This window comes from Giraffa tippelskirchi, chromosome 9 (genome assembly GCF_054371585.1).
Source record: "Giraffa tippelskirchi isolate mGirTip1 chromosome 9, T2T-mGirTip1v1.2.pri, whole genome shotgun sequence".
Taxonomy (NCBI): domain Eukaryota; kingdom Metazoa; phylum Chordata; class Mammalia; order Artiodactyla; family Giraffidae; genus Giraffa; species Giraffa tippelskirchi.
The window spans coordinates 46,098,389-46,125,768 of NC_137283.1; the positions used below are offsets into that span (position 1 = coordinate 46,098,389).

The 27,380-nt window shown below is 37.9% G+C and overlaps 1 protein-coding gene across 50 annotated transcripts in view; it reads left to right on the forward strand.

The window, feature by feature from the left end:
- Positions 1-27,380, forward strand: part of SFMBT1 (Scm like with four mbt domains 1) — a 110,776-nt gene that overhangs the window by 9,629 nt on the left and 73,767 nt on the right. For 15 of the 50 annotated variants that reach the window (XM_081525035.1, XM_081525003.1, XM_081525037.1 and 12 more), the window contains one exon: positions 922-994. The exons of 11 other annotated variants lie outside the window; for them this stretch is intronic. The gene's annotated coding sequence lies outside the window, so the exon portion shown is untranslated. Of the gene's footprint in view, positions 1-921; positions 995-8,871; positions 9,097-27,380 lie in introns of all 50 variants that reach the window. 24 more of the 50 variants (XM_081525031.1, XM_081525017.1, XM_081525039.1 and 21 more) reach the window with 5 other exon arrangements.

Below are 27,380 nucleotides of genomic sequence, written 5' to 3' on the forward strand. Positions count from 1 at the left end.
AAGGGTTCGTTTCAACTTTTACAGAAGTCTTTATTGACTCGTATCTTTCTCTAAAGCTGCTCTTCTACAATATGAACATTCAAGTAAACTTAGTTTAGTTTTACTGTTTTTGTTTTGTTCATTTGCCAGTATAGCAGGTTTGTTCAACCTATATAATATGACTAAAATGTTAACCATTTGCAGTTAAAAATGTGTTCTGTTGCCTCCAAATGGTTGTCCATCCCCTCCACCCCACCCTTCTCTGATCCGTCTTGATACACTGTGGACAGATAGCTCTTTCTAAACAAACTTGATTTTATCACATAAACTTATCTCGCTGCCAGCAGGGTAAAGTCCAGGCTCCTCAGGAATGTGCACAGAATCCTTGAGCTTGTCTGGTCACCTGCCCAGCTCAGCGCTGTCTCACACGTGCCCTCCCCTTCCAGCCTTGGCCAGACCCTGGTCCTCCCCACATCCTCTCCTCCGCATGTCCAGTGTGTCCTCCACTAACATACGGCTCCCCAAATGTCAGTCTGGCATATACCAATCTCATACTTCTGGCCCTATTTGACTACTATAATTATTCTTTTAATATTTTAAAAATTTACTTTAAATTTGGACTTTTAAACTGAAATTTTATAAAGCATTATTACATTTTAAAAATGAAAATAATGAAATACAAGTAATAATAAATTAATCATTTTATTAAAATACGTTCCTTCAGTAAGTTTCTCTCTTTTCTTTTTGGCTGCACCACGCACCTTATGGGATCTCAGTTCCCTGACCAGGGATTGACCCTGGATCCTGGCAGTGAAAACCCCAAACCATAATTACTAGGCCACCAGGGATCTCCCAAGGTTCTCAACTAAACCTTTTGTACTTAAAATTTTAAAAAACTATGTACTTCGTAATAGGTGATATTAAGGAATTTTTTTTTTTTAGGTATGATAATGGCATTGTGACGATATATGAGAATGCCTTTTTTCTTGGGAGAATCAAACTGAAGAGTTTAGAGGTGAGGTATCATGATGTTTCAATACTTTTAAATGGCTCATAAAGTATGTATGTGTGTAATACATGCACATATATATGGAAATATATATATGCACATACATATGCACATATATATGGAAAAATACAGCAAATCAGGAAAATTTTAATAACTTAATCTAAGTGGAGAGAATTTGGAACTTTTTCAAAATCTCTGTGTTTGAAAATTTCAATAAAAGCTTGTCTTGGTTTAAGTATAAAAATGGCTTCAAAAGCTGCAAAAAAAGATTTTAACCCCAGTACACAGTGGGTAACACACATGCTTACACATGCACATACATTCTTACATACACACACACATATATACACAGAGAGCACAGACTCACTTGTTGAAGTGACACTTAGACTACTGCGTTTTCAATGTTGTGGGAAAACCAAATGCTAGTGAAGGGTTTTTTAAATAATTTTTTAAATTGAGGTATAATTGCTATATACAGCATTACATTAGTTTCAAGTATACAACTGATGATTTGATGTTTGTATATATTGTAAAATGATCACAATATGTCTAGTTAACATCTGTCACCATATCTAGTTACAAAATTTTTTTCCTATGACTTTTAGATACACTCTGATGACTTTTAGATACTTTCAAATGTGCAATACAATATTATTAACTATAGTCATTGTGCTATACATTACATCTCCATGACTTACAACTGGAAGTTACCTAGTTACCTACCTTTGAAGGTAGGTAACCTATGAAGTTACTTACCTTTGAAGTTCCTAACAAATCCTGTTTAAGCAATACCTGTGAAGTTGCAGTTGCATATTTATATGTTAATAACTCTTTTTTTTCCCCATTCCACCTTAATGATGCTACATAAATTCTTTAAAAGAAAGTCTTCAGCAGCCCCTAAATTTTCTCATGTTCCAGCAGTGGTTTGGGTGTTGTGTTTAGGGGACTAAGGAGATTTCTTGTTTGTCCTGTAAGACTCAGGTTTCCTGTGGAGTTTTCCTTCCTGGACGCCTCCAAGCCAGGTTAACTACCCTTTGCCCTGGGCATTCAGCCTTCTGCATATTCTCCTCTTGTGAATGTTGTAAATGTAATTACTTGTTGGGTGTCTGTACCAGATTGAGAGCTGAGTGTGAGAGACTTTGTTATTCCTCATTGGTACCTTGGATACAACCTAGCAGAGAGTAGACATTAGATAAATTGTACCTGAGGGAAGGCACAGAGGCAGAACTGAAGCACCACCATTTGTAGCTTTGTTTCTACTCCAAAATGCATTATATTCTAAACAAAAGCTATGATGTTTAATCAGATCTGATCTAGTGACTTCTTGGTTTAGAGCCTGCCATTGGCTTTCCATAGCAATTACAGTAAAATCCAAACTCCTTTTGTGGTCTGTAATACCCTTTGCAATTTGTTCCCTGCCCACCTCTGCTACTTTTCTGCTTGCTTTCCCACAATCCGCTACACATCTTTTCTGTCCCTTCAAGTACAGCAAAGTTTTTTACATTTAGTTCCTTTTCTTTTTTTTTCTGTTTTTAAAAATTTATTAATTTTAATTGGAGGCTAATTACTTTACAATATTGTAGTGGTTTTGCCACATTGACATGAATCAGCCATGGGTGTACATGTGTTCCCTATCCTGAACCACCCACCCACCTCCCTCCCCATCCCATCCCTCAAGGTCATCCCAGTGCACCAGCCCTGAGCACCCTGTCTCATGCATCGAACCTGGACTGGCGATCTGTTTCACATATAATATACATGTTTCAGTGCTATTCTCTCAAATCATCCCACCCTCGCCTTCTCCCACAGAGTCCAAAAGACTGTTCTATACATCTGTATCTCTTTTTGCTGTCTCTCACATAGGGTTATCGTTACCATCTTTCTAAATTCCATATATATGCGTTAGTACACTGTATTGATGTTTTTCTTTCTGGCTTACTTCCCTCTGTATAATAGGCTCCAGTTTCATCCACCTCATTAGAACTGATTCAAATGCATTCTTTTTAATGGCTGAGTAATATTCCATTGTGTGTATGTACCACAGTTTTCTTATCCATTCATCTGCTGATGGACATCTAGGTTGCTTCCATGTCCTGGCTATTATAAACAGTGCTGTTACCTCCACACCCCTGGCTTTCCTGTCTCTTTACTGTTTGCTTTTCTTCATGGCGCTTACCACTTAATGAAATTATCTTACTTTCAGTTCATTTTAATACTTAAAAAATTTAATTTATCATTGAGTGTTTTAAAGTCACAAGGTAGAGAACATTAAAATCTACTCCAGGACTGTTTCTCCTTATTGTTCCTTGTGGGAAAACCAGACAGGGCACTAATGCACTGTTCTTCTGTTTGCTGTTGTAAACTCCGTGAAGATAGGAACCAGTTCCTTTAATCAGCATGGCATCCCTGTACTAAGAATGGTGCATAGCAAATATATGTCTGTTGCGTGGGGGTGTGAATAAACAACCCGCTTATAAATGATCTAAGAAAAAAAGTTTTTTTTTAAACTCCAGAGATTTAGGGGCAGTGTTATAGTTTAATTTTGACTGTTCTGAATTTTTTTTATGACAAGTCAATATTTTGTCATATTTTGCTGCCTGGAGTGCCTGTTTATTGTTCTAGGTGAGCAAAGTTCCTTTCTTCAACTTCATTTTTTTTTTAATCACATTAACTTATAACTTCACTTTTTTGAGGATAACTGTTCATCTTTAGATCTTCAACAAATGCATTCCTTTTCTTAAAAAATAATTTTGTTTATTTATTTTTGACTGTGCTGGGTCTTCATTGCTGCTCGGACTTTTCTTTAGTTTGATGAGGAGGGGGCTACTCTCTAGTTGTCGTACGTGGACTTCTCATTCCGGTGGCTTTTCTTTTTGCAGAGATCAGGTTTTGTGGTGTGCCTGTGTGTATGCTCAGTCGCTTCAGTTGTGTCTGACTCTTTGCAACCCTATGGATTGTAGCCTGCCAGGCTCCTCTGTCCATGGGATTCTCCTGCAAGAATATTAGAGTGGGTTCCCATGCCCTTCTCCAGGAGATCTTCCCTGACCCAGGGATCAAACCCACATCTCTTATGTCTCCTGCATTGGCTGGTGGGTTGTCAACCACTTAGCCACCAGGGAAGCCCTTACAAATGCATTTCTATTAGTAAAAATCAAATTGAAGGGCATTAGCTCCAGTCATTTGCTTTTCTTTTCATGATAGTAGTTCCAAAGATGCAGTCACCTGTCTGGTTCTTTATGGGCATGGGATGGGGCAATTCTACTTCCTTTGCCCTCATGTTCCTCATAAGAACCTGTTATTTGCAGGTGTATGAGGCCCAGGTTAAGCTGCAGAATAAAATCCAGTGAATCCACTGTCCTTCCACCATTGTTAATTGAATCAATGCTCTTACTGTGGTGGGAGTGCAGATGATGATGTATCTGGATGAGAATGGGGGTCCCTGAGAACAGGGGAGGCATCCACAGAAGGGAAATAGGGTTGACCAGACTTAGACTTTACCTATAATCCTTCCCACTCCCACCTCAGCCCTGTTTGGAAATGGAAAAGTTTGAGAAATTTTGAAGCTATGGAGGAAAAGAAGCCCTCTAGTTTTTAATTAAAAATTTTTTTTAAACATTTTTAAATTAAAAGTTTCTTTGTTGTTGTTTAATATATTTTGATAAATTTTGTCCTGCTTCCATGCACAAATGAAAAATGAGTCAGTATTCTTGTGTTTTACTTAATTGAGTTTTGGCCAGAGTTGAGAAAATTTGGACTCTCAGGTAATCCTGAAGTTCTTTGTTAGTTTAGGAACGAAAAGATACTTTGTAAAACTGTTTACTCATATTATAATTAGTATGTGATACTAATATATAAAATGTAACAGAACTTTAGCTGCAGATTTATTAGTATATTTGAATCATTTAAACTTTGATTACTGTGGAGCCAAACATGTAAGGGATTTTTGCATCTTGGTTTGAGGAGAAAGTATACATTTTTTTAGCATGGTGGCAAACAGTTGAAAGTTACTGTGGGTAGAATGGACCTTTTCCTATACCACTCTTCCACCAACACATTTTACTGAACTCAGATTTTGTCACAAAGAATTTAGAAATAGGTAAGAAAAATGAGTTTGCTTTTAATAGGCATCACTTTTTCTTGCATTGCATTGCTCTGTTTTTATCAAATCATAAACTTAAGTATCAATACTTTATCCTTTTTTTTTTTTTTTTGGTTCTGCCACATGGCTTGTGCGGAGAAGGCAATGGCACCCCACTCCAGTACTCTTCCCTGGAAAATCCCATGGACGGAGGAGCCTGGTGGGCTGCAGTCCATGGGGTCGCTAAGAGTCGGACACGACTGAGCGAGTTCACTTTCACTTTTTGCTTTCATGCACTGGAGAAGGAAATGGCAACCCACTCCAGTGTTCTTGCCTGGGGAATCCCGGGGATGGGGGAGCCTGGTGGGCTGCCGTCTATAGGGTCGCACAGAGTCGGACACGACTGAAGTGACTTAGCAGCAGCAGCAGCAGCATGGCTTGTGGGATCTTAGTTTCCCAACCAGGGCTCAAACCTGCGCTCCATGCAGTGAAATCCCCAAGTCCTAACCACTGGACCACCAGGGAAGACCCCTCGGTCTGTTCTGTAGGTCACTGTTATTCCTACTTTTTTTTTGTTTTCTGCCAGAAAAATTCTATTTGTATAAAGATACATATTTCTCCACCCACTTAAAAATCAATTTATAGTGCTCTCTTCATTTAAAATATCTTGGATATATCAAAGTACACAGCAGTCTGCTTGTTCTTTTAGTGATTGCCTAGTAATGTGTTTATATAGATGCACTGTAATTTATTCAGTCAGTTCCCTATTTGTATACTTTTGGGTTATTTCTAGTTTTTTATGCTATAAACAGTGTTGTGCACTAATGACAACTGAATTTGCTTGGATTAAGACAGCTTTCTAATACTGAAAGCATTTTTTTTTTTCCTGAATTCGAGTATTTGTATAAGTACTGTTCGCCAGCACTGGGTGTGGTAGAGTAAGGGGAGCTGGAGGCGAAGTCCTTGCCACCCCTTCCCCTCTGGTGGCATAGAGGGGGTGGAGGGGACAGAATTCCCAGCCGAGTCTTGGGATACCGATGTGTCTGAAGATGTTCACAGACTGTGAGGTCTTAATTATGCCTGTAAAGCCCAAGACCTGTGTGTGTGCTGCTTGCTATCAAATTATGTTTGCGTTTTAGTTTTGAGAAAACCACAGCAGCATGGATCGACTAACATTATTTTACTTTTTGGAAGTTTTTTTTAAAAACACCTTTTTTAATTTTCTTGGCTGTGTTGGTCTTAGTTGCAGCTCTTGGGTTTAGCTGCCCCGCATGGGAGATCTTAGTTCACTGACCAGAGACCAAACCCGTGTCCCCTGCATTGCAAGGTGTATTCTTAACTATTGGGTCACAAGATAAGTTCCTGGAAATTTTTTTGTATTCTTTTGTTCATTGGCAGTAGGACAGCTAAAATTTTTTCTTTAATTTGCTTTTTATCTGAGCTACTTGATAAGAAATTTTAAACAGAATGCTCTGGTTCCAGTAACTTCTGAAGAAACTGAATTGGAATCTTGAGGCATTATGTAGCTGAATCTTAGAGTGGTTATTATATTTCTATAATCCTAGTTTTTAGTTTTCATCCCTTTGCTGAAGAACTTCAGAACATTCCCTTGGAGCATACATTCATACTACCATGAGTATCTCCTCCGCTTACTGCTATTGCCTCTAAAGCATTGTACTCAAGGGATGGGTAATAGGGTGATGGGAGGGAGGTTCAAGGAGGGGACATATGTATACCTATGGCTGATTCATGTTGATATTTGGCAGAAAACAACAAAATTCTGTAAAACAATTGTCCTTAAGTTAAAAAGTAAATAAAACAAACAAAAAAAAGGTGGGTAACATTCACTGTAGTATATCCTAACCCGGGGCTGTCATTGCGTGCACAGAGGGCGTGCACACCCAGCCAGCAGTGGGTGGATGGGCACTGCTGGTCCACAGGTGCTGCTGCCCTTCCCTGCAGGGGCTTGTAACTGCTGAGTGCATTACTGGGCTTTCCAGAGTCAAGTGTGTTTGCTTTGCTGTGGCATTCTTTCTGCCATTTATTTTGTGTTCTAGTGAGTAGTTTAGACTCATGAAGGCGACAGAAGGATGCAACTTTTAGACTTGGGATTGTAGCAAAGAAACAGTATCACAGAGTATGGCAGAAAGCAAGTTTCTGTGCATTGATAAGGCACCTTCAGAAAGTGATCTGAGAAGAAGTGTAGAAATTGCCAATTAGGATTAGTCAAGTTCTTTGTATTGTGAATAGCATTGTGAACAACAGGGAAGCCTGGCAAGTTGCACCACTTAATGTTTAAAGAACAGGTGGAAGAAAATGGTTCGAAGGCTTATTTTAACGTCAGAGGATTTGAGGAGGATTGTAGAGCAAGCAAATTACCTGTGGATAATGCCTAATAAATTCACACGGGAGTTCTGCTTTTACACCCTCTCAGGTGAAAAAGGCACTTGGGGTTGGCCCTTGTGCACACCAGGACTTTCAGCGATGCTGGCCTTGGTGGACACTGAATTTCCTTCCCTTATAAGAATGACATTACCCCTCCCTGGAGGCAGAAACGTTACTGCTGCAGTAGAAAGTTCTGGTGTTTTCCTCTCTAGTGAATTGGAGGTATCATGATCTGTTGACATAGAAATTTATTCAGCAGACTGTATAAAGCGGTGGCGCCAGGAGTTTAGGCAATGCAAAGATGAGGGAATTCCCTGCCCTTGAGGAGCTTACAGTACTCTAAGATGATGTCACACAAAATAGCCAGTGTTTAAATGCTGTTGGAAAGGTACAGAGTGCCTCCTTTGGAAGATACTTTGACGGGGTGGGTGAAGGGGCTAACATTTTTGTACGGTGTTATTTTGAGAAACAGTTTTTGTGGAATAATGTTTGTTGGGAGTAAAGGTCAGGGAGTGAGTGATCTTTGAATACTCATATATCGTTATTGTTAGTGTAAGACTTTCCCAGACTTAAAATATTTCTGTTTTTTTTTTTTTTTTTTTTTAATATTTCTGTTTTTAATGGAGAAAAGGCCCAGTGTAAAATAAGAAAAGAACTCTGGACTTTCCTTTTCAAATCCCTTTCTAAACCTTAATCTTTTAGTGCTACTTCCTCCTAAAGCTGTTTAACTTCTGTGAGGGTCCCACCAACTTTCCTTCTTTGAGAACAGCAGAAGAAGCAAAGAACTAGCTCCAGTGATTTGTCTACCTTAAGCTGTAGGCAGGCTCATTGGGACCTGCCTGGAACTGCAGTGAGCAGCAGTCAGGATATGGGGAAGGAGGGGAAACTGTTAACTTGTGTCCATAAGCAGGCAGCTTGGCAAGAATGATAGTATATCCTCAGTGGGCCCCAAACTTTTTACTTTGTTATCTGTTGAGTGCCCCTAATTTGCCCTTTAATTGCTGAGGGAAGTTATTATGCTGAATTCTTATATGTGAGTCACTTGCTGTTTTGATTTATTAAAATTTTTATAACCCTGGCATGTTATACATTAGTTTTTCCTTTTATTGACTATTGCTGAATGTTAATTTGCAATTATTATGTTTACTTCAGCTAATTATATTCTCAGTTGGTAGGAGTTTCTATTGATGTGGATTTCAGCAAGATTCAGGGACTAGCCCCTGACTTTTTTTTTTTTTTTGGTATTCTTTGTTGTTGTTGTTGTTGAGTTTTTAAGAATCAGGTAGAAGTTAAAAATACATTCACAATTTGCTCACATCCTTACTGTCATTTCTTTGGTCTTACCTGTCATCTAGTCTCATTTGGATTGTTACAGTAGCCTCCTAACTGATTTCCCTCCTTCTGTCCTTGCCTGCTCCAGGCTGCCCTTGATATAGTGAGATTCTGTTAACAGGTAAATCAGATGATGTCACTCTGCTCAGAATTTCCTGCTTTCACTCAAGTCTTCGTCCTATCCCACAAGGCTCCCATGGCCTAGCCTTCCCACTTTTTAAGACTTCCTCCGCTGTCCAAGAAGCCCAGGGGACTCCTTCCTGAGGCCTCTGCACGTGCTACATGCGTCCCTGCCTGGATTGCCTTCGCACAGGTATGTGCATAACTAGCTCTCTCTCTTTCTTGGGGTCTTTCCCCAAAAATAAGCTCGGTGACCTGTGTGATTGATTTCAGCCCTCCTGTTATTATGCCCAGTGAAATAAGTCCATCAGAGAAAGACAAATACTGTATGATATCACTTATATGTAGAATCTAAAAAATAAAACAAACTAGTGAATATAACAAAACAAATAGACTCACAGATATAGAAAACTAGTGTTTACCAGTATGGAGTAGGGCAAGACAAAGGTAGGTACAAATTAAGAGGTACAAACTACTATGCATAAAATAAATAAGCTATGAGGGTATATTGCCCAGCACAGGGAATATAGCCAATATTATACTAACTATAACAATAATATATACTAACTATACCTTTAAAAATTGTGAATCACTGTGTTGTACTTCTAAAATGAATTACCTGACATTGTAAATCAAGTATACCTCAATGAAAATAAGAAAATTTCACCCCTCCTCCAACATTTCATATCCCTGCCTCTGCTTATTTTTTTTCTCCTTAGCATTTATTATCTAACACTGTGTATTTTACTTCTCCGGCCTATGTATTATCTCTTTCCTTCGCTTGAATGCTAGCTCTTTGAGGACAGGGATTTTTGTCTGTGTTGTATCTCCAGCACCTCAAACTGGGTCTTGTCTATAGTAGGTGCTCAGTAAGAAGTTGTTGACTGGATGGATGGATGAATGTTTCATGCCATAGCTTCCTGCCCTGGTTTGTGAATTATGTAAATTCTGAATGTGGTAGGCTGTCAGACAATGTCTCAACAAGAAACCTCTCCTAGGTCTTCAGTCAAAAGGGGGCTATGATTCTATGTGTATAACAGTCATTTTGTTATACTGCACAGATTGGCACAACATTGTGCACAAATCAGCTATACTTCATTAAAAAAGGGGGGGGATATAATTCTGGGAATTGGATACAAAAGGAATGGCTGTAGGAGCAAAGGGGAAGGTGCTATTACGCAGAATTCACGCACCACCTTTTCCCACTTATACTGCTGGAGTTCACTAACAGCTGAGCAGAAACCTGTACACCTGCCAGGGCTGCTGTGAGAGCGGAGTGAGAGCGCAACTGTCAAGGGGGCTGGCCGTGCAAATTCACGCCTGTGATTCAGGGAGAGTCTGGAAGGATAAGTGTGGGGCTGACATGCTTACCCACTTATGTGGTTAAGTACCAACATAAACTATCCACCACAGGTGGTGTTTATTTAATTCATGTGTGGAGATAACAGTTAGATGTAGGACAGACTAAATTAATAACACGGGGTAAGATCTGAGATCATGAGTGAAAGATTAGAAAGCTAAGAATTAAATTCCAACTTAGCCTAGTCACATCCATGTGTTGAACCACAAAACTGAACGCAGCCTCTCGAAATGGAACACGACAGGAAACATGTCTTCACTGTGGCCGTGATCTCTTAGTGTGATTAAGTGCTCATTTCCGTGAGTTCAGTAAATCTGTGTTTAGGCCCAGTTGTGTCCCAGATTAGATCTCTGTCACCTAGAAGATCACAGTGGCCTCTCTTATTCCGATTATAGTCCTTCCTCAGAGCCCTGTTGTCACTTAAGATTCCAAGAGGTGACAGGCTTGTGTTTATGGTACCTCTGACTGAGTGCTCCTCCCTTTACTGCTCAGATCATTCTCACCTCCCCCACCTGCTCCAGAACGCATTGCCAGCATCTTGTTGCCCCTTTTCTGCCTTATAAACAAGGGTACCAAGGTCTAAATATACTTTATTGCAAACTATATTCATGTTCGGTGCTCGTTAATATTTATGACTTGAATCTGTTACTGATAAGCTTATTTTTGGTTACGGATGGCAACATTTAAATCTCTCAAGATGTGAAGGGAGATCACAGTGGAATTCCTAAATTAGTGGGACTTCTGCTCCCCTTGCCCAGTTCCCTGCTTCTCTAGGCCCCAGTGTAAGTTGGCCGAGGGATTTAGGTTGAATGTCTGTTCCTTGGATGTGAAGTCTCTCACTGAGAGATCACAAACTACTACTTCCGGTTACCCCCCTCAAAACGAAAGACAAAATGAAATCCAGTGCAGTGATTACATTTACAGATTTGGAATTCTGTAATTTATTTATGAAATTCATATCTTTTCTTTGTTAAAACCTGAAATTCTCAGGGCTTTTAATGTTAAAAGTTATCTTCAGGGAATAATTTATCATGCTTTTGGGGAATTAAATAATTTATGTTCAAATGCTAGCTTATTTCATTCATCAGGTTATTTTGGATTTCTGTAATGCTAATTATTTTTTTAAAAAGATGATCCTGTGCTACTTAAAAACTAAATGAGTCTTTCATGTGCCGGTTTGGATCTGTCTTATGTTCATGGATTCACTTGTAAGGATATAATCAGTCTTAAAATGTGACTAGCTGCAGTCCCTTAGTTTCCTAATACAATTGTTTTCTTCAATCCAAACAAACTAGAAATAAATTTCTATTATTTTTGTTTTCCCATAGACCATCATATTTCTACAGCAAAAAAATTAGCTACCACCAGAGCAGCTTACATTTTTCTGTTCTTTGTGCCGTTTGATAAATGAGGCCTTCACATCAGCATCTCCACCACCACCAGCAGCGACATTTTACCTGATGCCATGGAGAAGGAGTTCTGGAGAGGAGGGCTGCTCCGGCTGGGGATGCTGGCCTCTGGTGGATTTGCATTTAGTCTTCTGTATGAGCCCCTCTTTAGAAGGAAATACTGCCTCACCCAGATTCTAGGAGAGAAATATTTAAATTAAAGCAAAAATCATTTATTTTCCCCTTCTGCATGCTTCCACTAATTCCCCCTTTTAAACGGTTTTATCACTTCCATAAAGTTTCTGTTTTCGAGCTGTGGTTGTTGGAGAACTCGCATAGAAAGGTACTGGGCTGGAAGCCTGTGACACTGGAAGCCTGTGACACCGAGCTGGTGGGAGGGCCCAGGAGGGCCCACAGACGCTTCTGAGGAGCTGATGTCTTATGAAAACACCTTTAGAGACTGTTATCAATTCATTTAAATTAAGTTTCCAGTGGGCAACAGAGCGTACTTGATCCAGGCAAGTATCTCTGACCCAGAGGTACTTACTTGATTTTGACTTCTTAGAGGCATTTATTTATTTTACTTTTTATTATGGTAGATTTTAAACATATACAAAGAGATAATAACATAATATATCCCATTTACTGATCACCTCTTATTAATACCTTGCTCTTCTAGAGGCATTTTCTAATGCATTTAGGCATAAAATGCTTGCGTTTTATAATTATGTTTTTCTCCTTTTGGCATTGTGTTTTAAGCAAAATTTTCTCCTCATTTACATTGGCAAATTGAAATGTGCACTAGTTAACTCCTGAGACTAGTTGTAGAGAAGCAATAATTTGATCTTTCAATAGAAATGCACTAAATATAAAATAAACAGACTGCTGTTAGATATGTTCTTTACAAATTGGTTAAGTTGTGTGTAAAATATTACTCTTAGACGCAGCTCAGCCAACAGTGAACCTCTTCTACTTTCACTTATAGCATGGAAAAATCTGTTATTATAAAACTCTGATGGAAACTTGGATATAGATGGGAAATGTTTTCTTCCCTTCTTCTCTCACCTTCCTCCACCCTTAATTTATTTCTTCTTTCTGCTACTCATTCTACAAATATTTATTGGCACTGCAGATACAATGTAAACAAAGGGATGCTTATATTGTGGGAAAGTAGGAGGATAATAAACTAGTAAGGAAATAAATAGGAGCTAGTATTTGTGATAAGTACTTGCTGGTGGGCTGAGTGATACGTTAGAGAATAAGATGAGGACATACTCAATAGGGTGATGAGAAAAAAATCTTTCCGGGCTGCGGACTTTTAGATTTACAGTGTGGAGGGTGAGAAGCAGCTTGGGCAAAGGGATAGCCCTTAGGAAAGAGTCTGTGGTAGGTGGGTTAGGAACCAACAGAGGGAGTGGGATTGGAAGGAAGATGGAGTGGTATGTAGGGACCAGATCTTCCAGGGTCTTGTGGATCCTGGGTAAGGAGTTTGGAGTGTATTATTTAAGAAGTTAGTGAAAAGCTTTATATATGATTGTGACAGGATCTGCTTTGCCTTTTTTGGGTTGGTGGTGGTCAGGGAGGCCTGCTGCAGGGGTTTGCAAGGTCTTAATTCCTGGGCAGGGATCAAACCTGTGCCCTCTGTAGTGGAAGCGTGGAGTCCTAACCTCTGGACCACCAGGTAAGTCCTGATGCAATTTTAAATCACCCTTAATTCTTAGGGGTTACTTTTTTGGGGGTCAATTCTTAATTTTTTTTTTTTTGCTGTTTCAAGGTATATACATAATTAAAAATTCTTCACAAGATTTTTAGAAGTCATGACTATATTCTAAAACAAAAGGTACTTTTTTGGAATAGTAGTTTGTAGGAATGTTTCTGATCAACGGCACAAGGAAATGATCATAATTGCAGTGTTTTATTTTCCATCCTTTTGTTGAAAATCATTAATATGTCCTTGATGGAGAAAACTGCTCTTTTTTTCTATAAGGTAAGATGGTATCAAATCATGCTTTGTAACAAGTGAGGTTTGCATCTTGAATTAATGACTCTATAATACTGGTACACTTTGAAAGGATTTAAGAATCTATAAGGAACCCGTTGTCCAGAATTTTTTATCTGGTGGCATAGTTCTTGCATTATGTTTGGTATGAAATTCTAAGACAGTGGATTTTAGCGGAACACTGCCTCTGTTCAGCTTTAAACTCATCCGTATTTAACACCAAGAGTTGTGTTCATGATGACATATTCTACCCATTCTTACTTTATCTTTTACTTGTGTAGAAGAGCTTATTCTTCAGATGAAGGATTGGAAGAATGAGTAGTTTTATTATTTTGAGTACAAACTAATGCGCAAATTGTTATTTAGCAAGTTTTGTGGTTGGCTAGGACCATCTCTATGTAAGGCTCAACACTGGAAACAGATGAAAAAATATTTTCCATTGAACCAGTTTTGCCAACATTATAATCAAATTCTATAGCATTAGAATTCCTATAGGAAGTTTCTATATTATTGTGATTAGCCTCGCTGATGTTTTCTTTATAAAAACATGGTTTAGGATTTCAAAAAGGTATGTGAAATACTTTGTAATTTTTTTTTTTTTTTGTAGCTTGACAGTCTCTTTGTGTTTTTGTTATTGGTCTCTTAGCACGCAAAGCTTTTCAGCTGGAAAGAAGGTGGAATATGTTCCAACCAGTATATGTTAATTTGTTATATTTATAGCTGAACTCTATTAATTGGTTATGGAATTGAGCTTGCAAAGACAAAATGTATCTGTCATTTTCCTTTAATTCTAACACCTTGAATAACAAGACTTATGGGCCCTAACCTTTGACTTTTGGATTTGTTGGTCAGTGTTTTCCGAATTACTTCAGTGAACAGAGGATTGTGAGAACTGCTGGACGTTGCTGCCCTTTTTAAGGGGCCATTAAATCTTGTCTATTTGCTGCTTGTTCATTTTATACCTAAATATACAGTTGCTTCCCATTCACTGCATTCGCTTTGTATCTTGACATTCTCATCTCTGCCACCCACATCACAGCCTCTGCTTTTGCCACAGCTCTCTCACGCGTGGCCAGTGATCTTTGCGTTGGCAAGTCCAGTGCCCTTTTCTCAGTCTTCATTCTCCACTGAATTTCTTTTCATATTTGTTTTTTATTAAAAAAAATTTTTTAAAGGAGAGTTTTGTTTATTTATTTACTTACTTTTTGGCTGCACCCCGTGGCATCTGGGATCTTAGTTCCCTGACCAAGGATTGAACCGACATTCCCTGCATTGGAAGCCAGATTTTTAACCACTGCATCACGAGAGAAGTCCTATTAGGTTTAGTCTTTCCTCACAGTTCTAAGGTGTGCTTCTCTTGAGTCAAGCCCTCAGCCTTTCATCCCTGGACTCTCTTCTGCTGGTCTACCTCTAGTCCTAATTATCCTTTAACTATGTATATGTCAGCTAACAGATAAACTTTAAAATGTACTCTTCAAGTGTTTCCTGCCTGGTGCCTTTTGTGTAGTATCTAACTTTCTGTGTATATGTACACCCTTCTGTGTGGCCTTGTCCTGTACATCAGCAAACTGAACTCTCCTGCCTCCTTACATGCAAACACTGCTTCCCCTGATACACACACAGTCACACACAGACACACACAACTGATGCCAGCCTCACGCCTGCCTTGCTGCCTCTTGCATCCTGTTTGCCTTGCTAGTAATGTCTTCTACTCTTTCCTCTACCCAAGATTCTTTCTGTCCTTCGAGATGAAGTTTCTTTACTCCTGCATGCCACTTTTTTTTTTTGGTAGCTATCTTGACTCACAGTGAACTTTTCCTTCTCTGTGCAGCTGATTTTCTAATATCTTGGATTTCAGAAATTCCCCCATGGCTCTCTCTAACTGTAAAATCCTTTAGGGCAGGACTGACCTTTGTATCATGATCTTCCATCCCTAGTACAGTGCTGGAATGGAGGAGGTGCTCAGTAGTAGGTGGAGGTCAATTGCGAGAAGAGTTGAGAAAGTATTGTAAACATGTGGGTTTCTGATTGCATTGGTAAATATTGGAATACAGTTCTAAAGATAAAGATATAAAACAGATATTTATAAGGTTGATGGCCTTTCCCTCACATGGTTTTTATCTTTTACCTGGTATTGTTTTGTTGATACAGTATAATGAATATTGTGGAGTTAAAATTTAGTGGGGAAACTTTGAGCCAGGTATTTAAACACTGTGTTTTATAAGGTAAGTTCTATATACAGAGAGAGACTCATTTGCCATTTTCTCAGCTACTGTAAAGCCAATACTGTGGTATAAATAAAACATCTTTAGCCAGACAGACTGTATTTTGGTTGTACAAATTAAGTGAATGTCATCTTCTTTTGAAACATGACTCCACTTTACCCCCTTATGCGTTTTCCCATCTAAGTTATGTAAAGAGAGTTAAGAAAAGTTCTTGTTGCTTTAATTAATTTTCCCAAAGCATCTCTATAATAGAAAGGGGCTACCAGCTCTGCAGAGGGTTAGATCAGGATCCATGAGCTATGTCCCCCTAGCCAGGCAGCCATGTCCAGTCACCGCCCAGCTTCTCCCTCTTGAAAGCTGCTTACTCTGCCTTCCCCTGGGCTAGGGAGGGGCTGCCAGAAGCCCCCTGCACTCCAGGCCGTAGGAGCAACCAAGAACTAGAACAGTTTCTGATTCTTCTCCCTTGACTCAAATGTACCTTGTTTACTGAGAAGACGGAACCTTTTCTCTGAGTTCAAAGGTTTCGTTCGTCCTTCAGCTCTAGGCCTTAAGACGTCTCACCTTGATACTTGTTTTTTTCTCCTTTTCCACTAGTTTGAGGCAAAGGGGTAATTTTTTTTTTATCTTTGTAGCTGTTTCACAGTACAGCACAAGAACCAAGTATTTGTTGAATAAATAAGTGGTTCATGTGTTTAAAAGCCAAACTTTTTTCGTATTTCTTCTCTCAAATTCTCAGCAGATTAACAGCTTTGTTGTTCAAACCCAGGGATTCTTAAGCTTTTTGATATTCAGATATTCATGTGCCCCTTTGGTAAGCTGGGCTTCTGTGGTGACTCAGCTGTTAAAGAATCCGCCTGCAATGTGGGAGACCTCGGTTTGATCCCTGGGTTGGGAAGATCCCCTGAAGAAGGGAATGGCAACCCACTCCAGTATTCTGTCCTGGAGAATTCCATGAACTGTACATGGGGTCCATGGGGTAGCAAAGAGTCGGACAAGACTGAATGACTTTCACCTCACTTCACTTTGTAAGCTAGTGAAGCCTTTTGACCATTCTCGGATTGCTGATTTTAAATAAATAAAATGGGTTTCCCTGGTGGCTCAGATTGTAACAAATGTTCCTGCAATGCAGGAGACCCGAAGGAAATCTTTATGTATATCTGCATCATCTGTAATATGATATGAAAATATGTGTTCTTTCTGTGGTGACACAGTTAGTTAGTGTTAATATTGCTGTGATTTGTTGCCTATACTTGTATTTGAAGGAAATCTTAAATTTCAATTTGAGGTTAGTAAAAAGAGAAGTAAAAACTTCCACTCATTCAGATTCATGCACCCCTGAATTCTCTTCACGGACCCTAGAACTCCAGGTAAAGAACCTTAATTATTTAAAGAGTAGAAATAAAAGAAGCTATTTAAAGTAGGAAAACATTTTAAGAAATTTGACACCATTGTGGATTTTAGTAAGAACTCTCCAATGCGGGAGACCTGGGTTCGATCCCTGGGTCGGGAAGATCCCCTGGAGAAGGAAATGGCAAACCACTCCAGTATTCTTGCCTGGAGAATCCCATGGACGGAGGAGCCTGGTAGGCTACAATCCACGGGGTCGCAAAGAGTCGGACACGACTGAGCGACCTCCCTTTCCCTTCCCTATGATGGGGGAGTGGACAGGATTATTGTAAATTGCTGAGGATGTTGATGGGCAGGGACTTGGGGGTTAAATAATTTCTGTTTTATAGTGATGAGATGATGGGAGTGGTTTGCCTTTTGCCTTGCCTAAATCCAGGGTCTCATTTCCTTATCTGTAAAGCAAGAGTATTGGAGTAAAGGATCCTTAATATCCCTTTAACCTGAAAAGTTGTTTGATAGTAGGAAACCTACTTCTTAGGCTCACTAAGATGTAAACAATTAACTAGATGCAACCTGTAAATAGATTGCTTAGAAGTGGGAGAGAAGTAGTTTTGAGTATCTATAATCTAGAAGGCATTCTCAAAGTACCATCTTATTTCATCCTCAGAGCCACCTTGTAAAAAAGGTGGTATTCCCACTTTATAGATGAGGGGATTGAGACCCAGATGGGTGAAAAATCTTCCAGAGCCACAAATTCATAGGTGATGAACTGGAGTTTGAAGTCAAGTTTTCAGTGTGGAAAAGCCTGTTTTTCGCTTTTGTTTTTTGCTATACAACACTGTTCCATCCTACTTTCCTAAGTGATCCAATGCAAGACTCAGTTTAGTACTTGTCCTACAGAGAGAACATTTTTGTTGGAAAGAATACCTTTTTATGTGTGAAGATTATATTTATTACTTTCATTTTGGAGAGAAAACCAATCATTTAAAAATATTTATAAAAAATGTGAAGCAACTGAAAACAGGAAAAAAAGCTCTAAGTACAATAGAGAAAACGGTTTCCCATTCCAGAACCCTTGGCCATAAATTGTCCATCTGATGTTCTGTCATTCCAGGATACCCTTGTGTTTTACTTCCTACAGTGAGGACATTATCCTTCATAATAACAGAGTAACCACAATATCAGGAAAGTTAACATTGAACACATTATTACCATCCAGTACTCCTCAGACTCCATTCACATTTGACGAGTTACCCCAATAAAGTCTCCCACCTCCCCACTGCCCCTGTTTTTCGGATGAAAGCAAATGGATCCAAAGAGAATTGTGCTTCACATTTAGTTGTTGTCTTCAGCCTTTCTTTTGATTTTCATGATCTTGATGTGTTTGGAGATTATAAGCCTGTTATAGAATAACCCTCAATTTGGGTTTCTCTGATGTTTTCTCAGGATTAAACTCAGGTTATACATCTTTGGCAGGAACATCACAGAAATAATGCTGTGTCTTATGTACCCTTTCAGGAGGTGTAGATTTCGATTTGACCTGTTACTGATGATCAGCAGTTTAAGGTGGCATCTGTCAGGCTTCCCACTGATAAATTACTCTTTCCATTTGTAATTAATTAGTATTTTGTGAATAAGTACTTTGAAACTATGTAACTATCCCATTCTTTGTCAGACTTTTAGATTTATTGATTTATTAGTTATATAAGTATGGGATTGTGGTTTTCTGTTTTATTCAGTGAGCTACAGTCTTGTTACTGTGTGTGTAAGTTGTCCCAGATTTGGCCAGTGGAAGCCCCATCAGGCTGGCTTCTTAGACCTTTTTGACCTGTGTCTGTCATTCTTTGGAACATTTTCTCACTTTCTGTCACCAAGTGTTCCAGGCCAGGGTTTCTCACCTTGGGTACTGTAAGTGCTCACATGCCTGGTTATTAATCTTAGTATTCATTCCATTCTTCAAGAAAATAGAACATTTTTGAAAAAATAACTACCAAATGTCAACCTTTTTTGTATCCTTAGTGATAGCGTCACTTAGTGGGACTTTCTGATACTACTATGAAGGGGCAGAGAACCTGATTTTCCCTTTTGTGTGTGTTTCTTTTCTCCCGCATATGGGAAAAAAGAGGTCTTCGTGTCCAAAAAGAGGTATTGTAATCGTCGAAATTGTTCCACTGGCAGAACAAACATTAAACAGAGCAAAACAAAATAAACATTTCAGTGTCGTTGATACAAGAGGGGAAGAGGATCAGTGTGCTCTTCAGTGATTTGCTTGCTCATCTATCACATACTGAATGAATGGCTCTGGTATCAGGTACTGAGCACGGCTCTTTGCAATGTAGCTGAAATTCTAGGGCATCAGAAATCAGTGGTCCCTGCATAACCTCAAGAAGCTTGCTGTCTACTGGTTAAGAGATGAATAGTCATGAAAAAGAAAAACATGGACTGACAGACAGTCATACTAGGAAATGCCCTGAGCAGCAGTTCCTTACTTACGAAATGTGACAGATGTTCTACTTTACAGATTGCTCTGAGGGTAAAATGAGCTCATTTAAGTGAAAGTCTTTTGTAAACTGCAGACGTCTTATATAAATAAAGCGTTTCTTTCCTGTCACTCTATCTTCTGGTATTTCTGGTCTTTTTAGAATCATTAAAGTAAGCATCCCCTGATCTAGCTTCCAGGCTCTTCTTCCCCACTCCATCCTGAGCATCACTGCCCATCTCTCTGTATGTCCACCACCATTTACTTTCATGGCACTTAACCCTGTTCAGAAATTGAGTGTTTCCATATTTTATTCAAGTTGAAGTCCAAACCTTCGATAAATAAGGCCTCCAGGTTAGCATCAACCTAGCTTTGTAGTCTTGTCACTTGTGTTGAAGCCCATAACCCAAACCATATCATCATTTGCTGTGTCTGAGGTACACTTTGCGCTTTTCCATCTCTGTGACTGTGCTCTTTTCCTTCTGCCTGGAGTTATATTCATTTTCTCCGTTTTTCACAGTTACTTCCTCATTTTGGACCTGGTTCAGACCAAGGCCTTCCTTCACTTTGCTTCTGTTGAGATTTTTCCAGAGCACTTGGTAGTCATCCTTTGCCTTCTAAGGTTGCTGTTAGGTTTTCCCAGATGGCATTACATGCTCTCAACATATAGGGACCATATTTAGCATGTGTTTATATTTCCCATATTTATGTAAAGTAAATTTTTTTCTGTTTGATAAGAAAAGTGATTAGTTCACCCCAGCTCCCAAGAATTTAAAAGCAAAAACAAAGTCTGACTTTTCAAAAATACCAACTGAGTTTGCACTGCAAAATATTATTACTCTGTATCAATTTTATGTTTAAAGTTACAACACATCTGACTTAACTTGTCCCTTGCCTCTGCAAAAGATGGACACCTTTGTTCTGTGAGTACACTGTTGTCAAGAAGGAGGGCCCATTTTGGTACCAGGGAGAGACTGCTTCAACTTAGCAGTTGGACGTATTAGCTAGGGTCAAGTGGGATGGATGCCCAAGGCAACATAAGTGGCTGCTGGTGCTGCTGAAATGGGCTCAAGATGAGATCCAGTATTTCTCTTCTGTACATGAATGATAAAGAAGTTGTGTCTCAAAATCTGAAGAATCTGCCACTTAATTATCTACCTTAATTAAAACTGAAAACCAGAGTGAAACTACTTACATCATTAAAAGCAATTCATTCTATTAAAAAAGAAAAAAAAATGCCCCTGCATGCTATGAAGGAAAAGTGTTTCGTGCTGTCAGAACAAAAAATAGGAGGAACCATGAGTTTAGGTTTCAGTAACAGAATGTGATCTAATAATTGGTAATATCACATGTTTTTGAGTTAAAATTCCATATTATTCTAGATGGATTTTCACTGATGGACAATTTTTCCCCCCTTACCACTCCAGCTTCAACATTCACTGCTGAAAGAATAGGTTGTTAAAAGAAAGGTCAGAAATTGGAAATAGAGAGCAGTGATGATCTTTTAGTTAATATATATGTGTATTGATTTTCAGAAAGATCTCTAAAATACAGAATGCATTTGGATGTAATTGTTTTGGAGGTGATGTCATATAATTTGGGATATTAGTCATGGGAGTCGCCTCTCATGCTGCCGAGAATGCAGCAGGTTTTTACAGAGTAGTAGCGTCCATGAATATCAGAATATCAGTTACTATGCATGCTTTTTATTTCTGTGTTTAAAGCAATTAATGCTGTTGCTGCTGCTTTCTTGTAGCCTCTAAGAAAGCTGATTATCACTGCACTTTTTTTATGGTTTACTTTTCATTATGACAATATTCAAACATACATAGAAAGTCCAACTACTCGGGCTCTACGATTATCAACATATGGCTGGCTTTTTTTTAATCTATACCTTTTTTTTTCTCTGACACACACACAATTTTGCCTCCCTCACTGTTTTGTTATATAAAAAAGCTTGAGTGTTTTGTCACTTTGTAAATAGTTCAGTGTTTATGATAATTACAATGATGGCTTTTAAAAACTGTAATGTGTTTATCGTGTGTAAAACTCAGTTAATTCCTTAATGCTATTGAATATCCAGTTGGGAATACGATATTGCTTGTATGTGAATCTAAAAATACAGGTACAATTGAACTTATTTATAAAACAAGAAGAGACACAGATGTAGAAAACAGACTTATGGTTACTGGAGGGGATAAATTGTAAGATTGGGATTGACATATACACACCACTGTATATAAAATAGATAACTAATAATGACCTACTGTAAGCACAGGAACCCTGCTCAGTACTCTGTAATGGCCTGTATGGGAAAGGAATCTGAAAAAGAATGGATATATGTATATGTGTAACTGATTCACTTTGCTGTACACCTGAAACTAACTAACACAACATTGTATATCTACGATACTTCGATAAATTTTAAAAAATCTAGTTGGTATCATCACTACTTTTAAGTTCTCTTCCATGTGAAGATTAGCATTTGACTTGTGGTGTTGGCTGTTATGCAGAACATATTTAGTTTTTTCTTTTGAAGTTGAGATATAAAAAGAATAGCTCTGTTTCTGAAATGAAAATTTAAATACCATAATTTTGTAAAAATATTTTGAGTTAAGACCAAAAAAAGCCCAAAGAACAACCAGCCACTGAAAATCTGTGTATAACAATCTTGACTAAATTCACTTGAATTGTATTTTTCCCATTGGTTTGGTACTTCATGAATTTCACACTGCTGCTGCTTGCTGCTAAGTCACTTCAGTCGTGTCTGACTCTGCGACCCCGTGGACAGCAGCCCACTAGGCTTCTGCGTCCACGTAATTCTCCAGGCAAGCATACTGGAGTGGGTTGCCATTTCCTTCTCCCGAATGCCGCACTACTTGTTGGAAAAAAGAGGAGGCCGTTTTGAAAGTGTGTGCTCCAGGTTTAGCAGGCTGTTGCCACTCGGTGAAGAGTTTGTCAGTGGTTCTTGGGGGCAGTCACTGGTCTTAGACTGGGATTTCGGGTGCTCAGGACAGGCATCCAGTTACTCAGTATAGTTCATTTTAGCAGGTGCTTAAATGAGCACTTGCTCTATGCAAATTAAACATGAGGATATCTCAACTACTGAATGCTGAGTTCATTTGAAATAATAATTCTTTTATTTTTGTTATAATTCAGAACTATCACAGTAGTGCAAATCATGTTTGCATCTGTAGAGGTATAAACTAGACTACCCTGTAGAAAACACGTGTTAAAATAGATTACGGCTTTCTTTTCTGTGCCTGTTTCTTTCCTTAGCTGGAGCGGTGTTGCTCCGATTTTAGAAATGAAGAACCGCTTGCTGATGAGAGCAGTGCGAGCTGCATCCACTGTGTATGGGATTAAAGATGTTTGAAAGTGAGAGCTTTTTCTGTTCAGGATGACCTGAGGATTTAAGAAAAATTAAGGTTTCTGGAACCTTAATATTTCCAAGCACCCATTTGTGTAGTAGAGAACCCCTTCGCCCCATGTTGATATTATTAATTTGGGAAAGAAAGGAGGCAGAGTATCACTTGTAAAGAATTGTGTCCTTCAAATTTTGTATGGTTATTTTTAAGAAAACCTTTCTGTTGTGGAGAATTTTGAGTATATATAAGAGTAGACAAAACAGTAAAATGAATGTCCATATATCCATGTCCAAAGATTGCTTCTGCAGTGATCGGTTCACAGCTGTGGTGTTTCATCTATACCCTCACCTGTTTCTTCCTCCCATATTTTTTTTTTCCATTTTAAGTGTTTACCTTTATTTACCAAGCCACCTATTGGTAGGTATTTGAATAGTTTCTGAATTTTTGTTTAACCATTACAAACAATGTTATAATAAATGCCTCTCATTCCTTGCACTCTTGAATGAGTTTCTTGAAGATAAATTCCCAGAAGGGAAGTTTAGTCAAAGAGTATGCATATTTTTTGTTTTTATAAATGTCTTTAGTATTTAAGATGTCGTAACATTGTTTGCCAATAAACTCATACCAATTACCTTTTTTCTAAGACTAAAGTTCTCATTTTTAATCCTTCACTTAGAATCACCACTTGCTTTCCCTCTCTCTCTTATATATGTGTGTATATATGCATAAAATATTTTATATAATCCTGAAACATTTGAGAATTCATTGCAGACCTTATGACACTTTACTTGTAATACTTTAGCTTACAACTCTAAGAATAAGATATTTTCATACATGCCCTACATTACACTTAAAACATTTGGGGAATTTAGCATTGATAAAATGCTAGCATCTCATTTCTCCATGTTAGCATCTCATTTCTCTATGTCTTTCATAGTTTTTTTCTTCCATCCATTATCTAGTTAAGGATCATGCTTTACATTTGGTTGTCTTGTACTCCCAATATTATTTTTATAAGAATTCCAGATATGAAGTCATTTCATTGATAAATATTTTTATATGTGCTTCTAAAAGTTAAGATCTCTTTATTGTTAAAACATAAGCACAATGCTATTATCAGTCTATATTTTTCTTAATAACATTAAAATCCACGCAGAGCTCAGTTCTCATTGTATCACACATGCTATTACTTTTTTAAAAATGTTGTTGCAAAAAAAAAAAATGTTGTTGCACAAAAATGTGAATGTACTTAATGCCACAGAACTATACTCAACAGGGATTAAAATGGTAAATTTATGTTATGCATATTTTACCCCAATAAATACATTTAAAATTTTGCTTGCAGGATCCAAAAGACCAGTGCATTGCAATTGGTCTCTTAATTCTTTTTTAAAATTGTTTTATTGAAGCATATTTTATACCTTAAGTGAACAGCTTGTTAAGTTTTGGTAAGATTATACAGTTGTGCAACCATCGTTGAAATTTAGTTTTAGAATATTTCCATCATCCCCAAAATGATCTTTTGACCATTTACTGATAATCTTTGCCTCTGTCCTGGCCCCAGGCAACCACTGATCTGCTTCTTTTTCTACAGTTTTGCCTCTTCTACACATTTCATGTAAATAGAATCATTCAGTGTGTAGCTTTTTGTGTCTGGCGTTATTTCATTCATTGTGTTGTTTCTGAGATTCGTTCCTATCATGCATGTATTGGTAGTTCGTTTGTATTTTGCTGAGAAGTGTTGCATTGTATAGCTATACCACATTTTGTTTATCCATTCACTAATTGATGGACCTTCGGGTGGTTTCTAGTTCATGGCAATGAACACTTCTGTAAATGTTTTTGTATGGATATATTTTCATTTCTCTTTGGTAGATAACACGAGTGGAATTGCTGCATCTGACTTTTCAAGAAACTGCCAGACTGTTTTCACAGTGGCTGTATCATTTTACATTCTTTCATGTTGGTACCAGTATTGTGTGAGAGCTGCAGTTTCTCCACATCCATTCTTAACACTTGATATTGTTAGTCTTTCACTTTAATAATCTTTGTTGGCGTGTAATGATATTTCATTGAGATTTTAATTAGTATTTCCCTAATGACTAATGAAGTTGAGTATGTTTTCACATGCTTTTCATTCATATATCTTTGTTGAGTCACTTCACATCTTTTGCCTATTAAAAAAATTGGATTGTTTACTGAATTGTATGAGTTTTTATATATAAATCCTTTATCAGACATATATTTTGCAAATATTTTTCCTTCAGTTTGTGGCTTTTGTTTTTCTTAATGAAATCTTTGAATAACAGACACTTTTAAACTTTGATATAGTCAAAATTTATTGATTTTTCTCTTATCATTTGTGCTTTTTTTTGGGCATCATATCTCAAAAATCTTTATCAACCTAGGTCAAAAACATATTCTCTTGTTTTTCTTACATGTTTTAAAGTTTTAGCTCTTACATTTAGCTTTATGATTCCTTTTGAGTTTTTCTGTACAGTGTGTGAGGTAAGGGTCAAGATCACCGTGATGTTTACCATGTTCCTCTGACTTCTCTGTTGGATCTAGAAGCTCAGTCTGATTCAGCTTTGGTTTTGCTTGCTTGTTTGCAGTATTGTTTTGTAGTTGCTGTTATATTCTTCCATTATCAGGCACATTAACCTTTTAGGTTGTTTTTTGTTTTGTGGTTGATGTAAACTCTTTGCTGATGGTCAGCACTTAAGTCTGTTAATTGATTGTTTTAGAGATTCTGTCATTCTTTCATCAGAATTTCTTTCTTTAAAAGAAGTGCTTATCTTTTTTGTTATCCAGTGGTACTGTTGTGTATGATCTCTAGTTACAAATGCAGTGACTCTTGTTATTAACAAGTCGTTTGGGGTATTTTTCCTCCTGCATCATTTCCCAGATGACTTGGCAGACAGAGTTTCAACTAATAAGCAAGTTTTTTTTTTTTTTTCTTCCTCTGTCTCTGCATTAATGGCTTATGAACAAATCCTGTTGGAAACGCTGTATAAAAGTGTTCTCCTTGGCTTCTTTGTAGGCAAAAACTGTATGTATTCTGAATTATGCTTTATAAGAGAACATGGCAAGCTTAACCTTACCTTTTCCTAGCATAGTATTTTATACAGAGTATGTAGTAATTGCTTGCCTTTTTTTTTAAACAGCTTTGATTTATGATGCTGCTGTCTCTTATGCTGCTTTATTGTTATGAAAAGGTTTTCTGTTTTTTCCTTGATCTTAAGTGTAAATAAGAAAAGTTACAAAGTTGACATGCATTCTATTGAGTTTTTACTATTTTTTTTTTCATTTTTTGTACCTTGGTTATTAATCCTTTTTTCAGCATTCTTCCCAAATGGGGTGATTTTTTTTGGCTGTCAGTGTATCTATTTTAAATACTAATCTACTGTCACAGTAACGCTCGAGTTTTGTAAGTAGATGTATTTCCTAATAGGAGCTATGTGTAGCAGATGCTTACAGTGGTCAGAACTAAGTGAAGGGATGGAGCTTGGGGTGGGGACAGTTTCTATACTAATTGATCAGCTTAAATTTAGTGATGTTGCTTCCTTCAGCTTATACTCAGAAATGTAATCTCTGGAGTGTATGGTAGTTCCATTTTTAGTTTTTTGAGGAATCTCCGTGCTGTTTTCTGTAGTAGCTACACAGATTACATTCTCAGCAACAGTGTACAGGGATTCCCTTTTCTCCACATTCTCACCAGCACTTGTTATCTCTTGACTTTTTGATAATAGCTATCCCAGCAGGTGTGAGGTGATAACTCATTATGGTTTTGATTTTCATTTTTGTGATGATTAGTGATGGTGAACATCTTTTCAGGTATCTGTTGGCCATCTGTATGTCTTTGGAAATATATCTGTTTAGTTCTATGATTGGTTAAATTTAAAGAAATATAAGAAGAAAGGAACAGTTCTTTATTCCATCAAGACTGATTACCAAGCTCTCAGTATCGAAGTCTAATTAACTGAGCAAACTTAACTTTGAAATATTTTGCCTGGTCACTTAAGTGGTAGGCTGTGTAAAGTGAAATCAAAATTGTTTGAAGGTTTTAATTCTTTTACATTCTGTTGCAATACAGACATTGAAATGTGTTTCAGAGGAAGACGGGGGTGGTGAGGGAGCTCCGGACCTGTCTTAGGCGGCAATCTTAGTTCTTCCAGCTATGTGAAGGGCTCTTGTGTGTGTGAAGGTGCAGTCTCATTCTGAATGGGCAACACCTTTGGGTAGAAGCCATTGAAACTTGAGGGTAGTTCTATAACAGAGTGTGTGGTGAAGCTGCTCAGAAGTAGAACAGAT